Consider the following 7,782-nt stretch of genomic DNA (forward strand, 5'->3'; position numbering starts at 1 on the left):
TTCGAATTAAACCTGAATTTAAAGAATTTTTGAAACCAACAGAAAAAAGAACTTAAAGAATTTTGAAATGGTTAACAGTTATTGATTTGTTGGAACTTTTCAGTTATGGTAGTTGATTAGTTAGAAGAAGTTAGTTATAACCAGTTAGTTACATAATTCCTTCTTAGCTAGCTAAGGGTCTCTTGTTATGTACTATAAATATAATTCACTGTGTACATACAAATCAAATCCATCAATCTCTCTCTCTCTCTCTCTCCCTCCCTCTCTCTCTCTCCATCTCTCTCTCTGTCTCTCACTCTTTACATTCCATAGTTACTTTCTTGATTTTGATTCTTCTTGTGACCAAACAATGGAGAAGGATCTTAAGAACGTGACACAAAAGATGATCGGTTCTACGACTGATCAGAAAGATGATGCAGCAATGAACGAGGGAGGCACTGGTAGTGATTCTTCAACTACTGATCTGAAAGAGATTAGTGGTGGTGATGATGCAGCAATGAATCCGGAAGGCGTAAAAATGGAGGAGGATCATCAGAAAGAAAGTGGTGGTGATGTAGCATTGGGTGATGATGTAACAGTGAATGAGGGAGGCATTGGCAGTGATTCTTCAACTACTGATCAGAAAGGTGATGATGTAACAACGAATCAGGGAAGTGCAAAAATGGAGGAGAATCATCAGAAAGAAAGTGGCGAAGATGATGTAGCATTGAATGAGGGAGGCACTGGCAGTGATTCTTCAACTTCTCATCAGAAAGATGTTAGTTAGTTACATATTCCTTCTTAGCTAGCTCTTCATTCATACTATAAATATAATTCCATGTGTATATGCAAAATCTTCACATTCTTGACATTAGTTACATATTTCAATAATCAAAATTTATTCTTCTTGTGACCAAAAAATGGAGAAGCATCTTAAGAACGAGGCACCGAAAAAGATGATCAGTTCCACTACTGATAATCAGAAGGAAGGTGGTGGCAACACTAGTGATTCTTCTATTAACATAACACTAAGGAAGAGAAAATCAGAAGGACCTTCTGATACTACAATTTCTTCCAAGAAAAGAAATGGAAACCCTCCTGGCTTGCATACCATGAATTTGAATGCTGGTCAGGTGCATAACATTATTCAATCTTCACATTTCATATGCAATTTTATATTTCATTAATGTACTGTTACTATAGAACGAGGAAATAATTAAATATAATATGGTTTTGAAAATATTAATTATTTTGTAGGATGTAGTGGATGCTATATACCAACTATCTGCGACATATGATCATCGTCAATTTGTTAGGATAATTTCTGCGACCGGTTCTGTATCAGGCATTGTCTTTTGTGATCAATATGGTTCTTACAAGAGCATGGTAATTAATTCAAGCTCCAAATCTAATTAAATTAAAATTTGCAACTTATAACATGCAACCTTATTTTTCTCTTTTACATGCAGGAAAATTCTTATATGACTTCTTTACCTAAATTGTATCTCGGTGGTCAAGATGTTCATCCTTGTCGCAAAAATGCAAGATGCGCCATTTCCTTTCATGATCAGTATGGAAACAATTTTGAAAGTGTCGACATGGGTCGTCTAATAGCTGCTGGGCCTGTTGAAGTAAGGAAATCATATTAACAATCTTTACTATTGACTGAAATTCATGTCAGACTTATATTCAAAATGGTAGAACTTAGATGAATTTCCATTGAATAATAAATAATGTGTTAGAGAAAGTTTCACGCAATTCGTTTTATTAAAAGTGAGTATATTGAATAAACAATATTTATCAATTGATTAATCAGATTATTGCGGACACTTCCAAGGAAATAAAGACAGAGTTGAGATCTGTTGGAGGAACTAATGCTACTGCTGCTCCTGCTCCAAATGCTAATTCAGGTTCTGGAAATCAGTTAGTAGAAAGACAAACGCAGAAATCAGTTGGAGTATCTACTGTTGCTGCTGCTCCAAATGTTAAGTCAGATTTAGAAAAGGATGTCAAAGAATTAGACGCTTCTGGAAAGTTAGTAGAAAGACAAACGAGTCACCTTTCTCCAACAACTCCGCCAGTGTCAGATGGACGCTTAATTCCCACAACAACTAGTACTGCAAATCATGAGGACTTGAAGTCTCCTTCTGTAGAGGAGACTTGAAATTAAGTGTCTAATTTTGTAGAAAACCAAAAACTTCTTGATTAGTTTTGGTGCATATGTTGTATATAGAATCATGATATGATATTCCAAGAAAACATAATTGTTTCCTTTTCTTTTCAGTTGCTTATTGGAAGGGTCATTAGGAGTTTAATGCACTCCAAAATATAGTTCCCTGTAGAATAAATATGATATATTTCAGTTCTAATAGTTCTGATATTGATGATTTCTATAGGATTTCTACAGCATTTTTTAAGATATATGTAGTGCAATGATTTATACAGTCCTTTTGAAATATATTGTAATATAACCTGTTCAGAATTTATTTAAAAAAAAATTTGATTGCTTGTTATTATTACTTGAAGAATTTCATAGAATAGAAGTAGTAAATTTTTACAATTCTAGTTAGGGAATCATGGCCACTAGAGGATACACTTTACTGTTGTAATATTTTTTTTTACCTGGTTTATCTCAGGTTTCAAGTGTTGCCAATTTGTGAAATAGATTTGGCAACATAATAGTAATTCATGCCATTGCCAACGAACTTGCATTTTGCATTTTATCTTCTCTCCGTCACAATGACTCACTTAAGTTTGTCATCTTCTTATTAGTAAATTAAAATCAGCATATATTCTAGAACATGAAAACAAAAAAATGATTTTGCAGAAACACATAAATATTTGTGTTCCGTTAATTAATGTTACTATATGGTTTTGCAATTCATTATTTTGCAGGATGTAGTGGATGCTTTATACCAACTATCTAAGGAATATGATTATCTTGGATTTGTTACCGTAATGATCTGGATATAAAGTCTCCTGCTGAAGAGGACATTGAGTAAATAGTCAATTTCCCCCCTAAAATTGTAAGTTTCATCAATTACCCCCCTGAAATTAACAAAACTTCAATTATCCCCTGAAATTACCCCCTAAAATTAACATCATTGTTTTCTTTCTTTTTTTGTATTTACGGTGTAGAGGCTGTGCAAAGATTAGTCTCTTTCTTTTTGAATTTAATTCCAATGCCATGTTTCATTTACTGTCACCTATTAATTCTTTGTAAAACAGAAAGAGATGATGGTCATATTTCAGTTCTGAAATATTGTGAATGAAAATTTTGTGGCTTTTATGATTCAAAACAACAACCGATGATTAGCTTAACATTCCTCCAGCAGGTCTCCTGCAAAATCCTGCACCTGGACGCAAAATGGCAGAATGACAAAAAACATATTTTAAGATACTTTTCAACAATTCTCCACCTTGCCTTCAAACCGATGATGATGTCACTTTAACCATCAACCACCTTTCTCGTTAACCTTTGTCTTAAACTACTCTTCAAGACAAAACCGATCAAGTTTGAGCCCCGCTTAAACATTCATCGAGACACCGACCTCCATTACATTCAACCATCCTTGGGAGTCCCTCAAGCTTCCAAGTCTGATCCTTATCCTTGCATCCAACTACACTATGTAATCCCATAGGCCTTTTCACCTTTATCTCTACAACCCTCAGAATGCCGCTCAAAACTTTATCTCTAATGCACAAGACAATGACACTCCTAGTCTTGTGCACCATCTCGGTCTTGTCAGCTTGTGACATGGTAGCTGAAAAAGTAGTCTCACCCTTAGTGCCTCTGCACACCTTTGTTGAATTAAGATTGCTTGCATTTCTTGATATACCCGAAATCATTATTTTTATTGAATTTCTTGATATCCCCTTGGTACCCATGATGCTCACTTAATGATTTGTTCTGATTGGCCCATAGTCGACGCCAATTGTTCTGAATTCAAACAAAACTCACACCAATACTTTGATGCATTGAGCAAAATTAGCAGCAACCAAAACCAAAGTGATTAAACAAGCACAAACAATAAAACATGATAAATGAGAAGAACGAAAAAAAATGACGATAGTTGTTGATCTTGTTCGGTCCAAATTTTACCTACGTTGAAGTAGAGAGATCTCTCAAATTCACCATCAGTGAGTTCTTTACAAAGGAATATAAAAAGTTAAAAGAAATTAGCTTCTAACTAGCTCTCTAAAATCAAACCATAATTTCTACCTTTTTCTCGAATATTTACTCGTGGCCAAGAGACTCGATGGCGTATTCCTCACCTAACAAGCCGACTTTTTGAGGCGATTATATCCCCAAATATATATATATATATATATATATATATATATATATATATATATATATATATATATATATATATATATAAAGCAATAAAGGGTGGATCCATACATTTTGTATACATGTGGCTAAAATTTCAAAGAAACAATAATGCAAATTATATTAAAAATAAGAAATAACATTGTTTGATGCAATATAATTATGATCAAAATCATCTCCTATCCAATTTGTTAAAAATGAGTTAAAATAACCTTATTGCCAATAATGATGCAAATTTGAAACACTTGAAGTTGAAATCAATATATATAATCTTTACAAAGAAGTTTGACAAAATATTTAGTGATCAAAACATAAAGATTACATGTTCATGATCATGATTAGAACATAGTTTTCTCAATTAATTATACATAACATGATCATGAACTTGCGTTTTACGTAACACCATTATACAGAACAACACCAACAAATTTACACACTCATTCTCAAGTAACCAAACCATACAAATATCATCGACTGTTGTGAATCCGTTGAGAAAACCACACCAATAATACTTGATGCGTGGAGCAAATTAATATCAAGTAATCAAATCAAGCGGGTAGCAAATAATCCAAACAAAAATAAAACAGCAAGAGATAAAAGGAAGAAGAAGAAGAACACAAGAATTTGTTTACCCAGTTCGGTCTAATGATGACCTAGTCTGGGGGAGAGAGCAGCTCTCCGTTCCACTATAATGATATTGAGTTACAAGAATCAGTCTTCAAACCTAATTCTACCCAAGTCCCAGCCTCTTCCCGTGACCAAGAGACTCAATCCTAATAGTGCTTTGTTCAAGGTGAATCAAAACAATCCCAACCCTAGTGTTGTTGCCAAGAGAAATTCTCTATAAACCCTAGTTTGTATGTTGGTTTCTAAACCCTGTTTTTCTACACACTTTATCATCTGATACAAGGCTTATATTTATAGTGGAAAGTAAACCCTTAAAAAACTGAAACAAATCTAACTGAAAATACGTTTTATTTTTATCTTCAGCGATGCCATCGTGGCACGAAAATTCCAGTAGCTCCCTCAGAATCTTGCTTCAACAATCGTGGCGCGATGCTTCTCCATCGTAGTACAATTCTCCAGAATTCTGATTTTAAGTTAACTCTCACATCGACATTCGTTCACATCACAAAACAACAATATCCAATTTTGGCTTATCATAATTCACAAACAATTCTAAAATCCTCAATTCCAATCAACAATGTGTGTTTTATTTATTTATATATAAATTGAGGAATTGGATATGTGGCTTTAGCCACACATGGCCATAGCCTACATCCGTCCCTGAAAGCAAGTCATATATAATGACTTTTCATTTGCCATAATCTTGGGTTTGCTTTTAGATTTTTATACCGAGCATAATTCATCCATACAAAATTGACTTGTAAGGCGAGGGATGCACAATATCAGAATTTATGGTTGAACTATTAGCAAATAAATATAAAATTTGTGGTTGAGTTAATGCATTCCCATGAAACTAACTTGTGACTGTGAGGTGAAGAACAAATCTTGAATAAGTTATGATATCATCTTAAAAACTTATTTATAAAATGAGGGACATCACTCTATATACTCTTTCCAGACACTATCTTTATTTAATTTAAGACTTAGGTTCCAATATGCCCTTCCATTATTATTTATAATTATAAGGGAACTTTTACGGTACACTCATAAAGTGAGGTGTACCGGTACTCCTGCTTCATAATTTTATAAATTAACGACCATTTTTTATGTAATAAATAACTATTTGTCAATATTTATATTTTATAGAACATCATTTCATAAGAAAAAATATCATTTCATTGTTTATAAGAATTATAGTAATTTTTTGAGTTTTTCTACTTGCACCCTAGTTAATCATGGTTGCACTCCAAAATGACAAGATTACCCTTTCATAAAATTAATCTAAAACTTAGTTGAAGTAGGTCATATAAACTGAGTTTAAGTGTATATACTTAATCTCAGTTTAAGTAGGTTCATGTAAACTAAGTTTAAGTAGGTCATGTAAATTGAGTTCATGTAAACTAAATTTAAGTAAGTGTACCAACTTAAACTTAGTTTAAGTAGGTTCATGTAAACTAAGTTTAAGTAGGTCATGTAAACTTAGTTTAAATAGATCATGCAAACTTAGTTTAAGTGTACATCTAAAAGTTCAATCTTATTCAATGATTATACGCCATCTCAGTTTAAGTATGCACATGTAAACTCAGTTTAAGTAGGTTCATGTAAACTTAATTTAAGTAGATTCATGTAAACTCAGTTTATGTAAGTTAGGTCATGTACACTCAATTTAAATTTAAGTAGGTCATGTAAACTGAATTTAAACTGAATTAAAGTTAACCTTGCCAATGTAAATTAAAACCGTAATCGTACAGTGCATCAGTGCAGTTGAAGGAAAAAAATTGAAACTAGCAAATAGAAGAAGAAATTCACTTACTTATATCCAATTGAGTATGGATGAAAAATATTTTGATTCACTCTTTAATTTTCATGGAGATTGATATTGAACATCAAATTGTTTGATCGATCGCTTTGTGGGGTGAAAGAGGGTGAAACTCACTGACAATGAATAAAATTAGGGTTTTAAGAAAATTTATATAAAAGGGCAATTTTGGTATTATAAAAAACTTTTAAGAAAATTTGGGTGTAACCAGAAAAACATGGGGTGTAAATAGAAAAACTCTAATTTTTTATTTTTTTACATATTATCATAAAAAATAATGAATGTTCTCGATTATGAGTGATAAAAATTCAAAAAATAATAATTTTATTTTGTTGACATTTTTGATGAATAAGATTTAGTTATTATAATTATAAATGATAAAAAATAATATTTTTCCTCAAAAAACAACTTATTTAACTATTAATTTAAAGTGTGGGTGTACCGGTACACTCAAATATATTGAGTGTACCATAGAATTTGCCTAATTATAATTATGAAAAAGAAAATATGGAGATCTTTCCCAAACCTTACTCACAATTTGTTTCATTAAAGTTCCTTTAAAAAATTATTTTATTAAAGTTTAATATTAAGAATTCAATTTGGATTTTCTTAATGTGTCAAAATCTATGACTATTTTTTTTAGAGATCTACGACTACTTCATTGTTCTAAAGAAATTAATCAAAATTATTTTAAAATTTGTATCTATATATCTATATGATCTATATAAAAAGAAAGAACATGGAAAGATGTGAATTACGATTTACTTTTATCAATAGCTCTTTTTTTTATTTTTTTATTTTTTATCTCTGTTCTCCTCTCTATTTATTTTAAACAAAAAATATAATAGATGATAGGTGCAAGAGATAGAAGTACCAAAAGGTATAAAGTTGGACAAATTAAGAGATAACGGGCAAATAATACCATTTACAAATATACCTGCTAAGGAAATACAAGATAACTAAAGAGAATAGGAATAGAGAGAATCACATCTAAATCTTTAAATTAAGGAAAATCATAAATTAA

The sequence above is a fragment of the Medicago truncatula genome, chromosome 2, assembly GCF_003473485.1.
Source record: "Medicago truncatula cultivar Jemalong A17 chromosome 2, MtrunA17r5.0-ANR, whole genome shotgun sequence".
Classification (NCBI taxonomy): domain Eukaryota; kingdom Viridiplantae; phylum Streptophyta; class Magnoliopsida; order Fabales; family Fabaceae; genus Medicago; species Medicago truncatula.